Below are 24,771 nucleotides of genomic sequence, written 5' to 3'. Positions count from 1 at the left end.
TGAGAGGAAACCTCTAACTGAACCTAGCTAGAGCTCACTTTGGCTTGCCCTGATGGCAGGCAAGCTCCAGGGACCTTACTGTTTCTGCTACCCAGTGCTGGGATCGCAGGCTTGTGTAGCAATGTCCATCTTTATCAGGTTATCTCTTTAATGTAGCTTCTGAGGGTCCAAACTCACGACTTATACATGCACAAGCACCCAAACACTCTACTAACTGAAACATCTCTCCAGCCCCTTTCCTTTTTTCTGAGTACCATTGAATAGTATGGCTTTATCTCAGTTTCTTTATCCTCTTATTTTATGCTGGGTATCTGTATTGCCATACATACTATACAGTCACTTCCAACATATGAATCCAAGTTTCCTCAAATAAATATTTTCCCCTCTCTTGACTAAATGCCTGGGTTGTGTGGTAGGTGTAAGCTTAACATTTTTAAAGATTCCAGTGTTCTCCAGAGTCTGTGTGTTGCTCAGCATTTGTACAATGCTAACGAAACAAATCTATAATAAAGCATTATTATGTCCAAATTAAAAAATATAAAAATTAGGAGTGGCTTCAATTAGAAAAGTTTAGGTTGCTAATTTGAAGAACATTACATATATGTGAAGGCCATGAAAACCTCTTGAGTTTCACATGTCCTGACATGTAAAGACATGGAACAATGACAGAAAAGTCCACAAAGCCATCTTAAATTTCACATTCATACAATAGGGTATTTCCTACCATGTAGAATATTATTAACATAAGATAAACATAAAAAGACAAAGGGAAGTCAGGAGCCAACTGAGGCTTAGCAGAATCTATATGTTGCATAATTGGGGAAAATCTTATATAACAAACAAAATCTAAAATGATCAGCATACAAGTGGTGGAGAGGAAGTCAACACAGTGGTCGTGAAAAGCATCCTGTCACAGAAAGGCATTCTCACCCAAGAACAGGATTCCTTACGAATCACATAAATGATAAATGTCTTCTATCAAATCCAATGAAGTCCAGCTCCAAGCCCAGAAGAAAAGTCCAAAATATGTCCGTGCTTACATGGCAGAAAAGATGACAGTGGAAAGGCAGTCAACATTGCAGAATTACAGCTTGTCCCCTGTGTGTCTCTGAGGATCTGCTTTTTAGTCCAGGGAAGCAGGGGACTTGGCAGGTGCATGAAATGACACTAAAATCCTTGCATTTCCTCCTTTCTTTTAACAAATCATGTTTGAAATTTCAATACTAGTTACTTATGGAGATCTTGCCTCTAATATTGCCCTACGCACCAAACATTCAAAAACTACTTCGTACATGTCTGCCTATATGTTTTATTTAACCAGGAACATTGATAGTAAGAATTGTTAAAGGAAATCTATTTGGAGAAGATGGAGAGGTGTCTTAAAAAAAAACTTTGTCTCACAGGTTATCTTGCTAGCACAGAGATTTACAAAACAACCTGAGGTTCCCAGGTCCACCTGGCTACCCTAGCCCTGTCCACAGTCAGTCATCAGGAACCTAAGCTATTGCCTAAGATTCTTCTAAGTCCCTTTGACTAACATCCTGGGAAACTCAGACAAAAGGTAGCAACCCTATCCCATACTTGGATTAATAGCTGGGCACAGAACATTTTTTTCCATCCTCGGCTATTCTGTCCTTGCCTAAATCCATTTGTTATGCTGTTATGTTACAGAATGTATTCATGCAGCAATTTCTGCTAACTCGATTCCTACCCTCTAATGCGCAATAGCCAACTTACAGAAGTCCATTCACCATGGAACTTAGCCTGGGGAGCACTGTGTTCTCTAGTCAGGAGTTTTCATATTTTAAAGGCACACTGATATGAAGAGACATTAAATCCCAAACAAGATGTTTCTAGGCACACACATACATAGACAGCCTACAATAGAACAGTCTTCTCGTGCCTGCATTCGAAGTACCCAAAGGAAAGCTCTTATCAGGTACAAACAATTTCCTCTAGAGCCATCGGAAATCCTGGGACACTGTCCAGGACATTCTGCCTTGGTGTCTTTCCCACAGAGAAATAGTAAACGCATGGCGTAGATTACACCTACAGTGAAACGGGAAACTGAACACCAGGCAGCTCCGAAAGGATCAGGTTTAGAGTCCTGACGCCACCTGTTACTACAGGAGCCATAATCCTCAGAAGCACAAAATGACTTAGTCTTGGAGGGAAGACTGCTCATGAGTTTTCAAGTGGCCCGTCAGTTTTCTTTTTAATTTTAGTCACTTCATTAGGGTGGGCAAGTGGACAAGCCTCCAGCACCACACGTAGATGGGTAGAGTTCACCAAGGAATAAACTGTTGGGCCATGTGTTTATCGTTACCATGCTCAACATTTCTGAGTCAGCAGCAAAGCAGTGGTTGCATCATCTGCCTTCCCTATATATACTTTGGCCAAATGTGCCTCCTCCAAAGAGAAAGTGTGTCCTCGCCCTGTTTAAAGAAGCTTTGGATTAGCCAGAAGATGCTGAATACTGAGCTGAATCTTCACACAGAAGCGGTGTGCTTAATTAGGCACGTATTTAATATTTTAGTCAGTGAAGAAGTGCAAAGAATCAACAGTGTGCTTGAGATTCAGACCTCAACAGAGGCCAGTCCAGGGCGTACAGCTTAGAGGCTCTGGTTGTAGACAAGCAGTTTTTCCCTTTAAAGGACCTGTTTCATTTCTATAAACAAGAGATGCTAATATTTATGTGCAGGATTTGAAAGGTGTATTCATGATGTGATACAATCCATATCATGGTAATTATATTCAATCTGCAGTTACTAGATGGTTTGTGTGTATATATGTGTGAGTGATGTGTGTGTATGTGGTTTGGATGAGTGTGTGTGTGTGTGTGTGTGCTGGGTGTGAGTGTGTTTGTGTGGTGTGGTGCATGTGATATGTGGTGTGTGTGTGTGTGTGTGTGTGTGTGTGTGTGTGTGTGTGGTTTGGATGAGTGTGTGTGTGTGTGTGTGTGTGTGTGTGTACTGGGTGTGAGTGTGTTTGTGTGGTGCGGTGCATGTGATGTGTGGTGTGTGTGTGGTGTGTATGGTAAGTGTGAGTGTGTGTGAGTGTGTATGTGAGTGTGATGACAGAATTTTGTAAATATTCCTTTAGAGTCTCAAAAAATTCTTTCCAGGAAATCCTCTCATGGGAACACTGAAAGGACCAATGTTGAAAATATTTGATGCCATGGGCCTATGAACAGTACCAAGGTGTGGTGTTTGAAGATCTTAACTCTTCACCATGTCCACTTTTTGCCTGAGCCTATTAAAACAAGCAAATATAATGTAATGCGACTTGCTCAGAAGCCCTCTTTGCCTTGTCTGTGTTCAGACTTCCCATATAACAGTCCTTCCTGTCTCTTTACTCACTTGTAGCTAATCATCCTCTCAGATTCCCGTGCTTTCTGTATCTAAACACAACTCTGTATGGACAACAAATGGTGGCAGATTATATACTGAGTACTCTTGACAAGCCTCATTAATACCTGTTTCCTCCTTCTCTTCTACCTACTCTTTCTTTCTCTTTGTTGTTCTGGGAATTAAACTTCAGAAACTTGCATGCTACATGAGAACCTCACAATGGAGGTATTAGCCCAGCCTCCTTCATTCTTTTCTTTTTTTTTATTAGCTTTGTTATATTTATAGATAAATTGCTGTTATCTGACAATTTTCTCCCTGGATATAATATTTTCTTACCAATCTTCCCTTCCTTCACTCCATCCTTCTCAAGTCTCCCCCACTCCCCTTTCCAACTAGTCCATTTTCAGCCTAATTATGTAACTCATTTAGTGTAACAGAGCCATTTGTGTTACCACTGGATTGGAACTGTCTACTGTACTGGGATAGGGATGTTAGTGGGTATGTTACTGAAGGCAATGATTCCCTTTCCCTGAATCTATCTGTGGCAAATAGTCCAGTAGTGAGTGATAGAATTCTTTACACCCTTCCCTCCATATGTATCTGTCTGTTAGTAAGCTCATTTTGTGCAGCTTTTCTTTAATTTTCCCTTTTTCCTCTTTTTTTTCTTTTCCTCTTTTTCCACTCACTACTGCATAGGTTGGTCTTGAACTCACCTTGTAGCCCAGCTATGCCTTGAATTTCCAGTTCTTCTAACTCAGCCTCCTAAATAAGGTTAGCCTTGAGGCCTGGCTGAGTGTTACCTTGAGAAAGATAATTTCCACACTTCAGAAGGTTGAAATCTCTGGAGATAATTTGTCACATGTGAATTAATTAATGATGGGGGGGGGGAGGAAGCAAAAGGCACCTAACCAAAATGATGCTCAATAGTTGATCAAAGACAGTACATAACATTTAGGCATTAGGTCACCAGGAAATACAACATGGAAATAGTTTAGATAAGTGTCCCAGTGGGGCCAGGGAGCAGAAGAGAAAGGCTGAGGACTAATGAAAGGATGTGGGTGGAGATGGGACCACCAATGTGTGGAAGGTGTCAACAGTGGATCTGGAAGAAGGGGTGGGTGGAGTCTCTTTTGGAGAGTTAGAGTTGGATGAGAGTTTCACTTCTAGCTAGGTTATTCTATGTGCCAATATGGCAGGAGTTGGTTGTGATGGGGTGGAGGGATAGACAGATGAGTTTTAAAAACTTTACACAGGGTACAATCATGTAGGAGCTTCAATTTTAGAGGATCTATCTATTGTCTTAGTTTCCTATTAATTTATCTACTGTTATGCTGCTAAAATTATTTGGTTTCCATATACTTCTCATTATTTAGTTCACTGTACCTTTTGACCATCTCAGGTACTAAGTATAGTCCCAAGAGCGGCACAGAGAATAAATCAGTCCTCCCTCTTGAGTTTTCTTTTTAATCCAGAAATCCAAAGAAACTTTCTAAGAACCACAATAATACCCAAAGACTGTGGGTCTTACACTACATCACCTTTAACTCAGATAGTACATAAGCAAAACTGCTGGTGTCTGAGGCTAGTCACAGCAGAGTTATCTAATACATAGCAATTCACAGCAGAGTCATCTAGCACACAGCCAATCACAGCAATGTCATCTAGCACACAGCCAATCACAGCAGTGTTGGCTAACACACAGCTAATCATAGATGAGCTAGATCACCAGTTTCGCTTATGAGTTTTCTCTAAATTGGGTGTGATGGCACACTCCCTTAATCACAGAAGGTGGAAGAGTAAGGTAAGAGAATCAGGAATTCAGGCCAGTATGAAGAATATAGTGGTATCCATTCTCTGATATCAGAAAAGGAGGAGGGTCACAGGAGGCCATGAAGATGAAGCAATTTTGTGGATTCAAAGAGAGGTGAGATATAGTTTTTTACTCCAGCTGCAAGATAGGCCACTGAGGGACCACATCCAGGCATACTCGTATACACACAGACCACTTGGGTGGTAGACACATAGCACATAGACCTAGAAACACATGTAGGCAGACTGACAAAGGCAAAGGCTACAACCTCTGGCCTCAATGCCATATTTATACAGAATCCACACAAAAACTGGCAGCCTTTCAGGAATAGTTAAAAAATGGAGTACATCACTGCTTGCTTACTTTAGGGGTTCCCAGGATGTCTGGTCTGGTGTCAGACATTTTGTGCTGACTCAGGCCCCTGAATGTCCTGTGTCAGTCATGTTTTAGCTGACTCTTACAGCATATCTACATCAGCACCATGCTGTTTAAACATAAACTCGTCCTATGGCCTTCTGGTGCCAGTAGTAGGTCAATGGGCTTTAATGTAGCCGCGGGCAAGAAGTTCACAGACAAGAGTTCACAGTTGCTCATGTCAATTCAAACACAACAAACTGTTTCATCTCAAGTTTTGGTTCTCTACCAAATAATACCCAGAGCCATTATAAGAAGGGATAGATTCTGATTAGTATGTCTGAGGAAGCCTAGAGTGAATGATAATTTACTTTGTAGCTCAAGCTGGCCTCAAAATCATTACATAGCCCAGGCTGGCTTCAAATTTGATTTCTCTGCAGCAGCCTCCCAGAATTTTAGACTCATAGTCAGGAGCCATTTTGCCTGGCTGATCAGCTAAAAATAGCTAATTAAAGTAATTAATTAACAGCTGATGAAAACAATTAAGGTATCTATAAAGATAGACTTACCAAAGTGTGAATGTATATCATTCTAATTTTTGAAGTTGCTATTTTTGAAAATAGAGTTTTATTTAACACAACATGCCATAGATTATTTTAAACAAAGTCATAAATAATTCAGGTTGTTTGACTTTAAAATACAATAAATATGATAGCTGTAATAGAAACAAAAGCTCCTTGAGGTCCTTAAGAGTTTTTAAAGAGCAAAATGAGGTTCTGATCATTGCAACTTTGGTAAGGGTTGGGTCTAGTCAAGGAAAGGATATCAGGGCTGGACTCCCCACTTCATTTGCTCCAATGCTTGTCTGATAAATAGGAATCAGTTTTTCGCTGATGAGCCTTGACGAAGTTATGCTTTGATATGTCTTATGCTTCCCATCTGCACTCTTAAGCCCTCATATTTCCTTTCATACATTGGTTGTTCTTACTGATATAATTTGAATGCCATATATAGTTTATTTTTGTTTCTTGTGGGTGTTTTTCGTTTGTATCTTAATTTTCAAGATTCTTTTCTTACTTCCTCAAAGTAGGTTTTGTACAGTTTACAGGCAGGCTTTTGTGCCTACAAAGCTCATCAAGTCAGATCCCCCTCATTTGCCACCCTCTTTCTTGTTAAGTTCCTAAAAGACAGTTACTCTCTATGTTCCCCCAATGATTGCTGCAGCATCCCTGGATCTCCCTGAATATACATTAGACTGTGTTCATTCTTTGGGTGGTCACATGATCTGCTCACATCTAACTGACAAAGATGACATCCAGACTCTTTAGTTTCACACTGTCTAAGGCGATCATTGCTACCCACCATATACATGTATATCACTCATGCTCCTTACACCCAAATGTGCAGATGGGTATGTGTGGAGGCCAGAGGTTCATGTCTGATGTTTTTCCTTGGTTTCTTCCCACCCTTACTTTTTTTTTTAACTTTTTCCAATTTTTATTGGGCATTTTCTTCATTTACATTTCAAATGCTATCCCAAAGTCCCCTATACCCTCCCCCCACCCTGCTCCCCTACCCACTCACTCTCACTTCTTGACCCTGGCGTTCCCCTGTACTGGGGCATATAAAGTTTGCAAGACTAAGGGGCCTCTCCTCCCATTGATGGCTGACCAGGCCATCTTCTGATACATATGCAGCTAAAGACACGAACTCTGGGGGCACTGGTTAGTTCATATTGTTGTTCCACCCATAGGGTTACAGATCCCCTCAGCTCCTTGGGTACTCTCTCCAGCTCCTCCATTGGGGGCCCTGTGTTCCATCCAATAGCTGGCTGTGAGTATCCACTTCTGTGTTTGCCAGGCACTGGCATAGCCTCACGAGAGACAGCTATATCAGGGTCCTTTCAGCAAAATCTTGCTGGAGTCTGCAATAGTGTCTGCGCTTGGTGGCTGATGAATTGGGAACAAAATACCCATGGAAGGAGTTACAGAGATAAAGTTTGGAGCTGAGACGAAAGGATGGACCATCCAGAGACTGCCCCACCCACCCTTACTTTTTAAAACAAGATCTCTCAGTGAACTTGAACTATATCAGTTCAGCTTGATAGCTTAGCCAGCAAGATGCAGGCATCCTCTGTCTCTGTACCTTCTACCATCAATGCTCTAGAAATAAGCATGCACCATTAAGTCAGATGTTTTAGAGGGTTCTGAAGACCCAACCTCATGTTCAAATACCTGGTTGTCCAACACTTTTCTCACTTAGCCATCTCCCCTTGTCATTTTGTCTCTCGTTTTAAAAATCCCATTTCGTAAGTGATTTATTGTCATTTAAGTATCTTTTGGAAATGCAGTGATGCCTTTATATGTTTCTATTCATTGTACTTTGAGTAGTTTCTTACACTGTGTGTGTGTGTGTGTGTGTGTGTGTGTGTGTGTGTGTGTGTGTGTGACCAAATTCGAGTCACCAGGTTTGCTAACAAGTACCTTTTCCTGGTGAGCCACCTCATTGTCCCCATTCATTGTGACTTTAAAGACTCACTTTAATTTCCATTCTTCTTCAGCAAAAGTTCCAAAAATTGTCAGAAATCTCATAGTGTAGAATTTACAAGAAATAAAAACACTTTAAAGAATTTTATTTCATTCTGATCTTATTTATAACTTTGACTATAACCTTTAGTTTTCAAAGATCAAACAACCTAAAATAATATATATTACATGGAACCACTTGAGGGTATTAGAATCTTAGGACAGAAAAACAAATGGAGGGTTCATATCTGATGTTTAATAATACTTGTGGCTTACTACCTACCTCATCATTTTCAGTATCTGTTGGGTTTTATTTATTATTAAGATATTCTCCACTAGAAGCTCCTAGCTTAGAAGGTGTTGCAAAGCTAATTTTTGATATATCTTTAAACCATTAATTCAACACAGAAAGTAAGAGCCATATGCCATTGAATCAAAGGTGACTAAAATATCTTGGCAATTAAAATCTGCCTACTCTGTGGGAATTTTGAGTTGACTGTAGTTCTTGCATCTGTTTTCAATCCTGCTCTTCTCCAGGGATAGTCGGGGTGGGTGACTAATGCATAGCATACTTCCAGTGTCTTTCTACTACAAACATTTTAAACTCTCAAGTCATTGAAGGCCCATTTTATACTTACCTCTCTTTTTAACATTTTTAAATTATAATTTTGTTTTATGTGCATGGGTGTTCTGCTTGCATGTAAGTCTGTGCACCATGTGTCTGCCTGGTACTCATGGAGGCCAGAAAAGGTGTTGGACCTTCTGGAACGGGTGTTGTAAATAATTGTGAGCCGCCATGTGAGGGCTGGGAATTGAACCTGTGTCCTCTAGAAGAACAGTCGGTTTGCTTAGGCATATAGCCATCTCTCCAACCCTACATCCACCTCTTAATCAAGTAAAATTTTCATACTCAGTGGTGAGAATTTTGAAGTTGTGGTTTCTTTAAAAAACAGAAATATTAGAATATGGTTTTGTTCATGGGGCTGTTTCAGATGCTCCACAGCAGTTGACTCTGATGTGCCTTGTACTCTAGCAGGAGTGTGATTTTGCCAGTGACAGATAATTGCTGCAACTGTGTGACATTTGGAATTCTGGGAGTTTTTCAGAACATATATAAATGCTAGAGCCCCAAGAGGCTGCTGGTGGGGTTTTGGTTGGTCATTAGGTGGTTACTGGTTGGTTTTTGGCTAACTATTGGTTGGTTGTTTGTGGCTGTTGGTCCTGGTTTATTAAGTAGTCATAAGGAAAGAAGAAACATCAAGAAGAAGAAAAGGGAAAGATTAACTTTGCCCCTAGGAACTTGATGACCCTAATCAGCAGGAAGTAGTCTAACAATAATGCCATCCTCTTTCTGACCCCTGACTTTATTCAGGGAGCTCCTTCCTTTCCTCTGTATCCCATTTTCTCTCTGATCTAGTGTTAGGGATCTAGTTGAAAGGATGGAAAAAAGGTAGAGAATGGTGGAAGAAAAGAGAACCCACAAGGGAGTCAAGTCTGACTACAAAACACAATAAAATTTAATGCCAACATTACCTGACATCTATACTCAATACTAGTCAATGTCCAGCTCTTGTTATGACCCCAGAGACAGTAACAGGGTACTACACTCAACTACGCAGAGATCTATATTTTTGCCTAATTAGCTTAGACTTGACTTGGTCCTAAAAAGTTTTGTTTTATGAAGTGTGGACTATTTGCCATAATTTTAGACATCATATACACTCATTTTCATTGTCATACACATAGAAAATGCTTTTGGCCTCAAATTTGTGTCATGCTGTGTGTGTAGGGTTTTAGATGTCTTAAACATTCTCAACTCTTACAACAGTCTGGTACCACAGATAAAGAAATTGAGGCACCAAAAGGTAGGCAAACAAAAACCTGCTCAAGATCATATAATTGAGAAAACCTGGATTCGAACTGAGCCTCGGCTGCTCGCAAATTCTGCAGGTTAAAAAAAAAATAGTACAAAATAAGTCCTCCAAAGATACAATTATATGTGTAAAGTGACAATCTGTTCTTAATATTAGCATAACTAATACAGAGAAGGAGGGAAAGGGAGAAGGAATCCGCCAACCCAAATTCCCAAAGAAGGACAGCATTATAATTATTGGAACAAGATAAAAACTATTAGGAATACATGACAAACATCGTACAAATTGTGGGATTTAAAGCCCTGATCTGTTTATTTTTCAACAATCTGAAACATGCTTCTTGTGTTCTTTGACAATTTAATAATTGCTGTGCTCTGCCTGTGTGTGTTTGTCCATGTTGGCATCTCCTCATCAAAACCACTGCTGATGTCTGTGTGATGACTCACACCTGCAACCTCAGCACTCAGAAGGCTCAGCCAGAAGGGTTACCATGGATGAAAGGACAGCCTGGGCTACGCAGTGACATCCTGCCTCAAAGCTGAAAACAATAAACCATTGCTTCCAGAGACAAATTCAACTTGGTTTCAGAGCTGCCAGAACTCTCAAAAAATCAAGTAGGCTCAACTACATACATACATACATACATACATACATACATACATACATACATACATGCATACAGGCACACATGTCAGATATCACTATACCTATGCCCTTGAAAGCATTGCTAAGGATTTAATTTTAGGATGCTATTAATATGACATTCATCTCTGCAGTTGTCCACTCTCTAGGATTCCTGGGCAGAGAGAGGTCTGAATAAAGCGAAGGAATCTACCAACTTGTTGCTAATAATGGAATATATAGAAACCATAGCTCTGTAGTCTGAAAGCTAAAGACAAAACGTTCTTTTCGGTGTTCATTTAGTTTATTTGATAATCACTTATGATACTACTTTTACAACTAGGAAGCTGTTCTTTTTATCTGAATTTCTCTTCTTCTCAAGTACCCTCCCTCCTTCTGCCTTTCTACCATTTCTCTTTCTTCTGCCTCTTCCCACTTTGGGATGAGCCCATGGCTCATGCTATACCACAGAGCCACATACTTAGTCTTTAAAAATCTGAACTTTAGTTTTAGCTTCTGAAAGATTTAAAATTAAAATATCTTTTCTTCCTCTGTTTTTTGTGATTCTCTTACTTAGATTTGATTTGAACGCTTTTCTGAGACTTGGGGGGAAATTAAGTTTGTTTTTTTTTTTTTTTTACACTCTATATGCTATTTAGCTCCTTTGTAAGAGACAAAGTTCAACCAGAGCTACTTACTGCTCTGAATCAGACCTAAATGAAGCTTGAGGAAAAATCAAATGAAGATGGACTAATGTATGTTTATCAGTAGTTACAATAAAAGACCCACAGTGTTCAACTCCTATGAGATGTACATTGTGATAGATTTGTTTCATGACCGAACTATATCATTGCTCTTGCTTCTCTGGGTTAACCAAGGAATATAAATTGTTTGCTCTCTCTCTCTCTCTCTCTCTCTCTCTCTCTCTCTCTCTCTCTCTCTCTCTCTTCCTCTCTCTCTTGTCTGTATATATATTTTGTGCTCCATGAATCCATGAAATATATGTGTATTGACTTTTATGGTTCCAGGATTGACACATTGTTGATTTTAAAATGATAAAATGTGGCCAGAAAGCCAGGCGATGGTGGCACATGCTTTTAATCCCAGCACTTGGGAGGCAGAGGCAGGTGGATTTCTGGATTCGAGGACAGCCTGGTCTACAGAGTGAGTTGCAGGACAGCCAGGACTATACAGAGAAACCTTGTCTTGAAAAACCAAAATAAATAAATAAAAAGTTGCTGGAATTGTGTGTGTGTTCAGCTTTAGATTTTTTTTATTTTCCTGTATACAATGAAGGTCATTTGGTCTTAAAAGTGTTTCCTCTGACAATCCTGAGATCCCACTCTACCTTACCAATGCTTACAGTACATGAGCATGTCTATGATTGCTAACTGGACAGTTGTCTCATTGAGTGTGGAAGCTTTTCACCCTGCCACAGCAGCTACACTTTATGTTGAGTTGAGAAGACTTCTATGCAGCTGAGAAGTTGGTCATGAGGAAGGCAGGCACCAATGACTCTTGTAAAACAAGTTTATACAACTTGATTCCCAGAGAGCCAATTGAACGTATCATTGATCCTGTGTCCTTGAAAGCTGAACACAGGATCAGCTTTCAATATAAGAGGCTACCTCCTAGGCAACAAAAGAAGGTTCTAGCACCTTGGCTTTTGCTTTTGCTACACTTAGGTCAAACCCATTGGTGTAGCTTTAACAGATGCCTGAAAAGATCAGTTGTTTCCTTTGGATTTTCAAGGGTCACTCTGGCTCAGGGCCAGGAAATCTGACACTTCAGAGCAAAGCAGATAGAATTCTGATGCCCCTTGGCATCAAAGCATTCTGAGGTCAGGTTGCAATCTATGATTTCCCATACCATCTCGGCCAGAAATACTACTGCCTTTCTTCCTGAGAAGATGTTTTCCTGGTGCTTAAGGCAGGAAATGAAAAAGACAGGGAAGGAACGCTTAAATCAGTTTAAGAATACGTAAATAGATAGAGTGTGGTCACCATCTACTATTAATAGCCATGGAAAACCATAGAGGAGAAGAGATGAGCAATGGAAAGGGAAGGTTTCATGTTCTGCCACATACACATAAACTTTTCTAAGACCAGCACGAGGTGCATCCCCCACATCAACAGTGGCTGGGGGCTGTGTCTTTATTCTGCATCTGTGATCAGAAAGCAGAGTCTTTTGTCATCTTGCCTCTAAACAGTAGAGCTTTATGATAAGACCCACTACCATGACAGTAGGCACCCAAACCAGTCTGTATATATGCTTGCTTTTAAATGAAAGCTCTTAGAAGCTGGAAAGGAATGGCCAGATGCTTCTGGCTGTTCTCATTTCTACATTAGTAGCTTACAGGAAACAGAAGATTAAATTGCATAGGATTTCACAGTTGCTTCTGCCTTAAGATCCTAACGCTATGGCTACATAAAAAAGAGTCTATTGTCACCTCTGAACTTTATCTAGTTAAAATATGAAGAAAGAGAGAGAGAGAGAGATCTGTGAGATGCCAGATTTCAAGAGAGAGAGTACTGGTTTACTGGCTTAGATTATTCACTCATGCTGTGCATCCCTTGAATTGCTTGAAGTCACAGCTTCTCCCAACGATGAGATCTGAAAAGATGGTACCATGTGTAACCTACCCTCCTTGCTGCAAGAAACTGCCTTCTGAAGCTTTTCCTCTTTCTCCATTAATTCAAGGCAGGCACCAATGACTCTAGTAAAACAAGTTTATACAACTTGATTCCCAGAGAGCCAATTGAACGTGTCATTGGTCCTGTGTCCTTGAAAGCTGAACACAGCTCATATATAAGAGGCTACCTCCTAGGCAACAGAAGAATGCTAGAAGTCATCCTTAAAGAGGAAATAAGGAAAGGAACACTTGTTTGAAAACCTGTGGGGTTTTAAATTTTATCGATGGTCATAATTTTCAGTATCTATTGAAAAACAATATTCAAATATGTATTTTTTCACCTCATGTGATGTTGAGCGAACATCAGATCATTTCATCGCATGGCAGGAAGTTAGGTTCTCCAGTCGTTTCATCTCTCGAGAGCCAGTGTTTCTTCTTACTTTCAACCCTTATGGAAACCATCCAAATGCAAAGTTTCTTCCAAAACTGAAGAAGACTCTGTGCTTGGATGAACTCCACAGAAAGCACACGGACGACAAGAAACTAGCCCGATTTCAGCAGACATCAGAATAAATCAAATTAAAGAGCATCCAGAAAGGCTCAGCCCATCACCGAACACTCTCGGTGGGTTCTTTTGTTCTCTGGAGATTTTTTTTCCTCCAAATTTATTGTTGCTTTAGAATTCTATTGCTATTCTAGTTGATCAGCATGGCTCTCTTGGATCTATTGCAATGTGCCCAAATGCATTAAGGATATAACAGAAGCAACATAAAGTGTAGCTCTTTGAAAATGACCACTTACTCTGTATGTAGACATAGTATCTGCTTTGAACCCTTCACATCCTTGCCAACATGTGATGAAAACCAGTGTGAATTTGGGTTTTTAAAAACTTTTTATTGATTCCCTGTGAATTTCCCTAATCCCACTCATCTTCCTGCTTCCCATATCTGCCCCTTTGCCTCCATCCCAAAAGATGAGAAGCAAAATAAATAAATAAATAAATAAACCCCAAACAGCAAAAATAAACAAACAGAACATCATTGCAAGGTGTAAGTGGAAGCTGAAGTGTGTCATGGAAGTTAGCAACTTGTAACAAAAGTATCATTAAGACCTTTCATATTGACCCAAAAGATCAATGTGGAAATGTTGGAAAGGTAACGCTGACCTGGAGCAGAAGAGTCAGGAACCAATTGCTGATGACGTTTCAGAAAGTCTGTTTCCAACTCTACTTTTTAGGTCCAGAACAATCCTTCCTTGCCTTTTAGTAGATGGTACATTTTGTTCTCTTTCCCTCTCCAGTGATCTCTAAGACCACCCTGGAGAGTTCTCACCACTCTGGCTTGTCACACCAGTCCCTGTCCTAAGGTGTCTCTTTAGTCACCCCGTCTTGAGTGCTGCTGTGTAGAAAGTTGTGCTGTGGCTTTCTTTGCAGATTATTCATTTGTACATCCATCTGGCTTCATCTTGCTTTGATTTGTCCCCCTTAGTCATTAGTTATCTTGTTTCCAAAGTCAGTCCTGTGCGGTTACCGTCAGGTGGCCATGCTCTTCCTGTAAAAGGAAGCTGGACCTTCCTCTTCCTTTCTCCTTTCATCTCCATCTCACTCCCATCCAAGAATAAGACTTTCCTGTAAAATATTTTCTGACCCTTTATAAACAAAAATATAAAATAATTAATATAGTATAGGAATTAAAATTATTTTAGGCTTTCAAATTCCTTCAGTTTTCTATCCATGCCTATTCCCTTCTATTGGCAATTTCCATGTACTATTCCTGGTCCCCATGTTGAAAGTCCACAAAGGACCAGTCACCTCTGTATACAATATGTGAGAGGATATGCTAAAGCAATGAGCAATACGGCAGGTATCTATGTATCTGTTGACAATCCTTTCTTATAATCAGATGAGTATTTTACTTTCAAAAATACCATGGACAGTGTCAAAAATATATCACAACCTATGTCTAAATCTGCAAAAGGAATGCACACCTGGAAATAGATAAAAGCAGTATATGCCACAAGTTCCTGGCTCAATCATCTCTGTACTGAAGTTAAGTAAATCTAATAGTTACTCACAGGTAGCTGATCGTGTACAAAACCCCACCGTAGATCTCAGGCGAGAGGCAACAATGAGTACAATAACAGAACCTCCTTGAGAAATGATGAGATTGGCATGCTGCATGTTCGTGGGCATCCTGCACTGCTAGGCACAAGTGGAGTTTACTTGGTAACGCAAATGAATAGGCAGCAAATTACATTTAGAGAAATTGGAGGCATCTGTGAAGGAATTGCAGAGAAAATGGACATTTGCTTACTGACTGGTTTTGTATTCTGTGATCCTTCTTGTGGTTGAAAGTAATAACTAGTTAATAAGCATTCCCTGGCTAATTAGACAACTTTTTTTTTCTGTTGAGCTTTATGCAAAGAGGTTATGCTATAGTGAATACGTAGTTTGTAATCTGATTTTCTTTTTACGACAACATTATTTGGTGTGGGTGATGGTTGTTTTGAATTTGGGGAATTCTGCAAATTCTCAGAAGCTTGAGAGAAATAGGAAGGAAACCAGAGTTCTGACACTTGAGTTGTGTGCTGCGCATGTATATAGATCACATGACAGGGAACTCAGTATTGTGAAGCAAGAATGGAGCTCTGAGGATTACAAATAAATCAACTGGAGGGATATGAGTGGCCTTGAAATTGGTGAAAATACACGGGTGCATCAACTTCCCCCTAATAACAGAAACCACAATGCCTGACAGCTCAGAAGTATTTCCAGTCACGGTTGAAACATGTTGAATATATGAGTCACCTCTAGTCTTGCTTCCATAAAGAAAGCTAATAATACAGCTTTGAGAGTCTAGTACTTTCGCATTATGTATAGTATTTCCTTTAGGTATAAAGTTTCAGAAATTGTGTTAAACCTGTCAACCTCTTTGGAAATGAGAAAGACCAATGGCAAGGTGGATTAAGTTCCTCGGAGCAAGTTTTCCTTGATGACATAGTTTGTGTTTGGGTCACGTATTTGTTTTCACAAAATGTATTTTGTTCTTAAAAATAACATTTCCGTGTTGGCTGCTGGGCTCATTAGCTAATGATGGTACATGAAACCTGCTTGTTCTCCTAGGCTATAGACTAATGATGAAGTAAAAAAGTCGAGCGTCATGTAGTTCAAAAGAGCTCAGGTGGTAAAGGCTCACCGAGAAGGAACCCAATGGGGGTGTCAATACAAATACTTTCTCTCCCAGAGAAAGTAGAATTGTGGAAAATAGGGAAAGCACAAAGGCAGTCAAGTGTTACTGTCAAAGGTGTGACTGCCCAGCCTAGGACTGAGGGCACAGAACAGTCCCTGAGCCCACTATACTCTTTATCTCTACAGTTCCCTCCGATTTAGGAAGATTTACCTGCTCATCCTGCTGGAGTAAATACACAGTTATGAACGGTGGCAGGAACCTGTCATCCTCTCTCCTCAAGTGGGCTGTGGCAGGAGGACGAGTTTAGCCCAGGAGTCACCCGAGTAACAGAGGGAAAAATGTGCCTCAAAATAAAAACAAAAACAAAATCCAAATGCATGCACCACCACCACTACCACCACCACCACCACCACCACCACCACCACCACCACCAAAACAAGGTTTGTGAGATGGCTCAGTAAGTCAGGGTGTCTGCTACCAAACCTTAAAAATTGAGTTTGATTCCTAGAACCCACAAGATGAAGAAGAGAACCAGTTCCTGTAAGTTGACCTCTGACTTCATGTGTACTCCATTGCCACACAGAGGCCCCCTCAAAATTAACTAACTAACTAACTAACTAACTAACTAACTAACTAACTAACTAACAGTTTTTAAAGCCATCAGAACAAACAAACAGAAATATACTATATCAGTTCTTTACCTCAGACCCAGCTTGAACATTACTCCAGAAGCAATAGTCCTTCCTATATACAATCTGTGAATAATAAACAAATCCATACCACCAATAAAAAGACTTAGGAATTTAGACTCACCGAAAGTCCAACCAAACTGGAAAGTAGATATTTTAGGAAAAGCATAGTTGAAGCAGGCAGAAGTATGGCGAAAGGAGCCAGCAGGGCCTAGGGAACCAACCTATTTTGAGTGTGCAAAAGTGGTGGAGAGGACACAAGTAGAGGAGGAGGAGGCAGAAGTGAGCAAGTCCAGGCGCTGAAAGAAGGACTTGGCTAAAGAGAATAACCCCCAGGACAAGCCCTTTCGGGGCTCCAGACACTCCCAATGTTCCCAAGGCTTTGGCATGTGGAACTCAAGACATGGTGCCAACTGAAGAGGCCTAGCCTTGCCCGGAGGCCTTTCAGTGTGTAGTGTTCATCCAGAGGCTCCTTAAGTTCATCTCCCTCGTCTGAAGTCCGGGCCATTTGAAGTGTCTCCATTGCTTTCCCACTCAGGTTTTTAGAAAGTGTGAATGAGCACCCTGCTCTTCTTCAGTGTCCTGTCATTGAAGGGATTTTCAAAAGGATTTATGGCCAACGGGTTACATTTCTCTTGGTGCACTCATCACAAATATGTGTCAAGACAAGGACATCACACAAGTCCTTTTTGGTTGTTTTTACTGTGCAAAGCCCAAATAGCCTTTGTTATAATAATTGTACACTAGAGAAGGACCCAGTCACCATAGAACATCCTCAACTTGGTAGCCAGCCAGTGGCACTTCCTTCCTGCCTATCTACCTATCTGCTTTGAAGAGGTCTCCATTTTTTCCTCACTTTCCACATTATCTAAGGGGTTATTTGCCATTCATGCTACAGGCACTAGTCTCTAAAACGCAGCTTCCCAACAGGGTGACTTGAAGCCAGCATGTGCTTCAGGAAGCAGCCCACTCATGGAGAACCCCCCCTGGTCCCTTTTTACTGACTTTCTTGGTTGTTTGTGTTTCTCACCACTCCTCGTTTGGCTGGCATTGAAGGACTAATGATTTCCACTGTCCCCTAGAAAAGCAGCACTTTAAATGCAATAAGTTAGTCTAGACAAAGAAAATTAAAGTCATTAGTAGAAAGCTTGCAAATGTCCTGTGTGGGTGGGGCCCTGTCATTACAGACCCTCACCCAGGCTCCTGTGGTTTTCCGTGTGTACAAGACGATAGTTCTGCCTTTCCTTTCTGTAGTGGGGAATCAAATAATAGTGGGTTTCAATTATAGACATAACTGCAAGTTAGTCAGGGGCATAAGAACAGGGTGGCTGTCAGCTATGCCACGCTAATGTCATAAGACATGAAATCCTAGCACATAACAAGAGATCCTGAGGCCCCTGAATTACCACAGCCCACATAGTCAATAAGACACCAAGAGTAACAATTAGGATGCAGACAGAACAAATATTTACATTTTGAGAAAACAAGAGGGGAGGCATCCACAGCAGAATGAATCAAAAGCCACAAGGTCTCAGATGTGGGTAGGCAAAGTGTTGCTGTCAGTGTGAAGCAGGAAGGCAACATGGGTTTCCAGTATTTGCCATTCAGAGGGCCAGATTACTGGAAAATTTACAGCAACATTGCAGCTTAAGATTCCCCCTCCGTCTCTAGCTGCCTGCCTTGCATGGAGTTACCAGTGGAAACCAAACAATCCTTTTCCTTCTTCCATTCTTACCACAGGTCTGTGTATTCTGAAGACAGATTCGCGGTCCTGAAAAGCAATCAGGTATATTTTTAAAGCTATATATAAACCCACACGTTTATCATTAAGGAACCCAATAAGGATGATCAGAGGCTGTCTTAAAATCTGATCATAGAAGTTAACACTGTGCAGCAGGGTGTGTCTGAAGAGAGAGTGGGGATTTTCTCTCAAAGTAGAGGTCTTTCTTCTCTTCTCTTCTCTTCTCTTCTCTTCTCTTCTCTTCTCTTCTCTTCTCTTCTCTTCTCTTCTCTTCTCTTCTCTTCTCTTCTCTTCTCTTCTCTTCTCTTCTCTTCTCTCCTCTCCTCTCCTCTCCTCTCCTCTCCTCTCCTCTCCTCTCCTCTCCTCTCCTCTCCTCTCCTCTCCTCTCCTCTCCTCTCCTCTCCTCTCCTCTCCTCTCCTCTCCTCTCCTCCCCTCCCCTCCCCTCCCCTCCCCTCCCCTCCCCTCCCCTCCCCTCCCCTCCCCTCCCCTCCCCTCCCCTCTCCATTAAATACTTTGAGACAAGACTTTCCTACAAGCTCAGGAAGCAGAACAGGAGAAGGATAACAAAATCCAAAGTGTTGAGAGAGAGAGAGAGAGAGAGAGAGAGAGAGAGAGAGAGAGAGAGAGAGAGAGAGAGAGAGAGAGAGAGAGAGAAAGAGGGGAAGTCCTCAAGTAAGCCAAAGCAAACAGCTTTGCTCAGAAGCATGCACTGTTCGTGTGTATGCCAGTGTATTTATGGGGTAAATGTGGAGGCCAGAGGTAGATATTGGGTGAATTTTTCAGTCATTCTCAACATCACTATTTTCTGTTTTAAAAATTGGCTTTCTCACAGAGCCCAGAGGTCACCATTTACATTAGCCTGACTGGCCAGCTAGCCTTAGGGATCCTCCTGTCTCTGCCTACCCAATGCTGAGATGATAGGCATTTGTTGATATGACCATTTAAAACTATTTCACTTATTATTTATGTTTTGGGGTTTTTGGTGGATCAAACACAAGCAATTATAACTGTGCAGTAAACACTTTACCAACTGATTCATTTCCGCAGCCCAACATGTTTGGTTTTAACCAAGCTAGGATGCATCAGACAGTGGTAAATCAAGACAGAATAGCTGGAGCCTGATAGAGAGGGGAAGGGCTCAGTGCACATGGTTTAGCTCTAACATGGCCTCTGAGGCAAGGCTATTTGTCCTCCTTCAAACATGTCTGGTTCTGAAATTCTGTTAGTACCCTCCCTTTTTAATCTATGCTAGATCTTAATAGGCATAGAATTGAGGCTTAGGGATTCTTTGGGTTTAATAGAGCAAGTTCTGTCCTTTATAGAAAGCCATTTCAGAGTTCAATCTCAGGAGTACCTTGTAACCGCCATAAACGTTGCAAGAGTGATGGGCATCTTGTGGGACTTATGTGATTACTTTCCATTTCATAAGGAAGAAATAATCCTTCTGTGCCTGCAGGACCTGTTGCACTCCCTCTGATGGCTTGTATTTGTTTTGTGTTTTGGTAGTTTCCTGTATATATAGCTTGTGTTGTGATTATATTCACCCCTATTGTCTTCTGTTACCTACCTTCCCTTCTCTCGGAACCCCTTCTGCCCAACTAGTTTCCCAGTAGCTACAGTGTTCAAAATGACATTTGACTCTGCAGCAACAACGAACAGTCAACGGCTCTGCAGAAAAGGCTGAGGCTCCGTGGGCATTTCCTTGAAGCAGGGTAGGATGCTTCAAGGTCAATTCATTTATTTCATCCTCATCCTACCCCCTCTTCCACCAGGGTTATTTCCTAAGTCAACCAAGCATCTTATAGTCCCATCCCTTGCACTGGTGGATCGTTTTCCCTCTGTGCTTTCTCATGAGATGCCTTTAGAGGGCAGAGTGTCTGCCCAGACACAAACTCGCTCAGCCCCACAGTGTTTCCTACCATCATTTTCTCCTTATTTTCCATCTCAGGGGGAAAAAAAAAACATAGCTAGTCTTGTCCAACTTGCTCTTTATTTCTTCTGTTTCACGCTCCCCTAACTTTCACTGTTTCTTCCTTTTTAAAATTCTTTTATACTTTCCTTTAAATCAGTTATTTACATATATTCAGGTAGTTTCAGATTTACACTGTAAAATGTAAATAGCAGAAGGATGGAAGGAATGAAAGAGGGAGCTTATGAAGAAGACTGAAACCTCAGAGGCCTGATCTGATTTATCAGGAAAAATATCCGTGTCTTTTTCCTCTCCCACTTCTCCCGTGGTGTAACTAAAACTGCTGTGATGGTGGCTCCTGACTGGTGGGTGGGATTTGACTTCTCAATCTGCTGTGAACTCAGTCCGTTGTTTATCTTTCACTGTTATGAGTGAATGTGTCTATGTGTCCATAGATGGGTGCTTGCATGGGTGTATGCTCGTGTGTGTGTGTGTGTGTGTGTGTGTGTGTGTGTGTGTGTGTGTGTGTGTGTTAGGCATGTGTGTATATGAGTGTATGGGTGTGTACTAGTTCATGAATGTACATGTAGTGGTGATATAATGCCATCTTAGCTGGTATTATAGACACTGCTGACTCCATCCTTTGATTATTGGTTCATCCTTTTGGTTATTGCCTGCACAGCAAGCACTTTATCCAAGGAGCCATCTCCCCCCTTGGCATTCCTTCTAAATATCTTCATCTCCTTGAAAGATTCTTATCCTTGCTTAGTCTAGATATCGGTTTTGTTCAAGCTCAGTGTTCTTTCCTGCTAAACCTCTTCTGATATCTGAGAAGTCTTGTCCTCAGGTACAGACACACAGATGGCTTCCAGATCTGAGGCCATAGGCAACATTTTCTCAGTCTCCCATATTTTCGACATGTCATATTCTTTCACCCAAGGAAACAATAAGCCAATGTGCCCAGACTGAGAAGTCCAATTGCTCAGAGCATCAGCTACTTACCCGTTGTCATGACAATTTATAAACACACACCTCCATCCCAGAACATTCTCTCTGTGGTCAAAGACAAATTAACCTTTGGCCAATGTGAGCACATCCATCTATGCAGGAGATGCTCATCCCATCTATTCTGCTTCCCAGTAGACCTTGCTAGAGGACTGATTATATGCTCTTAAGTCTTCCATTTCTTGGTAAGTTTTTCACCCTTCACTCTAGAACTAAACTCAAATAAGGCTCTGTTCAAGGAAATATGTGAACAAAGTAAATTATGTCCAATGAGTCACCATCGTGGTAACCACTGAAGTTGATAACTTATCTTGTTTCTTCCCCTGCTAGTCAATTTTCTGAAAACATCCTACAAAGAGGTTCTAATTCCTTGCATCTTTTTGAGTCATCATTTCACTCTTGTGACATTTGCTACAGTGACATTGCTCTGAAAAAGACCCCTTGCTTCTTGCCTGTTCCAAAAGGCAAAAGGTTCAGATCAACTGTGTCCAGATTCACTTGGTGACAGTGAGCATGTGGAGAGCACTTTCTTCAGCATTTTCTTACTCTTTGTTCCCGCTGCATTCTCTGTTCTCTTTATGTAGAAGCCCCTGGAAAAATACTTCTTCCTTCTGCATATATTATAAAAAAATGTATCTTATTCTTTACTTATTTATTTTATACCCTACTCACTGCCCCCTCCTGGTAACCCCCTCCCACAGTCCTTCTCCCATTCTGCCTCCCTTTCTCCTTTGAGTCAGTGGGGACCCTCTAGGTATCCCCACCTCCATCTCAGCATTTCAAGTCTCTATGAGACTAGGTGTTTCCTCTCCCACTGAAGCCAGACAAGGCATCCCAGCTAGAAGAACATATCCCACATACAGGCAACAGCTTTTGAGACAGCCCCTGTTCCAGTTGTTCAGGACCCACATGAAGATCAAGCTGTACTCCTGCTACATATGTTCGGGGAGGTCTAGGTCCAGCCTGTGTATGTTCTCTGGTTGGTGGTTCAGACTCTGAGAGGTCCATGGGTCCAGGTTAGTTGACTTTGTTGGTCTTGCTGTGGAGTTCCTATCCCCTTGGGGCCCACAATCCTTTCTCCTATTCTTCCATAAGAGTCCCCAAGCTCCATTCACTGTTTGGCTGTGGGTGTCTGTATCTGTCTGAGTCAGCTGCTGGGTGGAACCCTCTGAGGACAACGTTGTATTTATTCTTTAGCTGCTTATTATTCTGTGATTTTCCAAAGGTGACATTCTTTTCTCATTTTATATCTTCATTTTATAATCACTCTTTTTTTTAAATTTTCATGCCTTACTAACACTTGATCTTCGCTAAAAGGCCAAGAAACAATGTTTTCATGCTTTAAAAACTCAAAGAAAAGTTATATTTAAATATCAGAAATAACAGAACATCTAGTTTTGAATGTCTACACAACAAGGCTGAATTGAAATCCCAGCTCTTACACTCACTTTCCTATCATTCAATTATGTATGAGTTGCATGGTCATCTTGTTATTATTTACAACTTCTATAAGGTCAAAGTTCACTTTCATGCAAACTACAGTCATTGAAGTTGATGGAGCTTATGTGTCTATACACTAATGTAGTCCCATTACACAATCAGAGAGCCTGGGGGCACAACACAACCAATTCCTCACCTTCTCTCCTACTTCCAGTATCTGTTCATCTGCCCACTTCCTTTCCTTCCTTCCTATGTACCCTCAAAGCTGTCAAATCCAACCATTTTTCCTTGTTGGCTTTTTCTATAAGTTTTGAGAGGGACCTGATTGTATAGATCTATAGATTCTACTATAGGACTCTTTTTTTTCTATTTGTAGAAAACTCCATCTACTTCCTGCCTCAGTGACATCTCCTTACTGCTAAAAAGTTTATATTTAAAAGTTTTAAAGGACTCCTTAAGTTCATCAGGATGGTGTTGTATCTTTAGAGTGAGACCCCCAAGGGCTTTCCAAACACTGAGTTTTCTGTTTTCATCTTCATGTGTCTGTCATGTACCCTATCCTTCAGCTATGAAGACTTTGTCTCAATTTTTAGACTATGAAATGCCCTGACCTCGAAGTGTGTGTATACATATAATTATATATATATATATATATATGAATATGTATGTATATAATCATATATAATTATGTATATTGTGTATGTATATGTACATATGTAATTATATATAATAGTATTGTAAATACACATTAAAATTAGTGGCCTCTTCCATTGCAGTAGATGAATTTTTCCCTTTCCAAGCCTTTGCCCAGCTAGCTGTTCTGATGGAAACTGATTGTTATTTACTTAATGTCTGTTCACAAATTCCCTCTCCACACCCAAGGCATTCTTATCTTAATAGTTCACAGTGAAAATGATGTGACACTATCATTATTGTTTTATAGTATAATTCTCTGTAATACTCAAAATTCTTTCTAGATATAATGAATATTTTAATGTTCACTGTACCATAATAGATGATAGAATCCACTACAGTAATGAATTGTTACCGATTAAGTACATAAATACAAACAAATTCTAAGTTAAATGACTTGAAGAGAATAAAGGAACCCAAAGGGGTCTTTAGAGTGAAATATTACAGGCAGTAACTACACAGGTTCTAAACATAGTTAAAGAAGACAAAGAGCCCGGGTTTGTCTCTGACCTTGGCGGTTCACTAGCTGTCCTACAATAGATCTTCCCTTAGCATTCTCCCTTAGTTCCACTATGTAGTATGTACCATTGTGATAAAGATTATGATGATGATGATGACTCCAGGGGCAATTACTGCATAGACCAATTGATCAAATTATACATAGCATTTGATATAGTGCAGTCTTCAGTGAAGACATATTCTGCTTCCTCCATCCCCTGGTCTGTCACATTACTCTATTATAAAAATAAAAATAAATTACATAACTTTGGATCACTTCGTAAAATCATCATTCAGACTTACAGATCTGTAGAAATGAAATGACAATTGAAATCATTTAACTCAAGCCCATCCCATTTTCATAGGAAAGTATCGTCTACATTGTTCAAGATACAGTCACACAGTTTATTGAAAGTTAGTTGGTAAAGATCTAAGGCCAGA

The 24,771-nt window shown here is 40.6% G+C and overlaps 1 protein-coding gene across 2 annotated transcripts in view; it reads left to right on the top strand.

Annotated features, from left to right (window-relative positions):
* Grem2 (gremlin 2, DAN family BMP antagonist) overlaps positions 1-24,771 on the top strand; it is an 88,127-nt gene that overhangs the window by 30,649 nt on the left and 32,707 nt on the right. The window contains exon 2 of one of the 2 annotated variants that reach the window (XM_006496826.4): positions 18,784-18,829. The exons of the other annotated variant lie outside the window; for it this stretch is intronic. The gene's annotated coding sequence lies outside the window, so the exon portion shown is untranslated. The remainder of the gene's footprint in view (positions 1-18,783; positions 18,830-24,771) is intronic. 2 annotated transcript variants of the gene reach the window in all.

Source organism: Mus musculus, chromosome 1 (genome assembly GCF_000001635.26).
Source record: "Mus musculus strain C57BL/6J chromosome 1, GRCm38.p6 C57BL/6J".
In the NCBI taxonomy this organism is placed as follows: domain Eukaryota; kingdom Metazoa; phylum Chordata; class Mammalia; order Rodentia; family Muridae; genus Mus; species Mus musculus.
The sequence above is the reverse complement of the archived record's forward strand: the minus strand, read 5'-3'. Positions and strand labels throughout refer to the sequence as shown.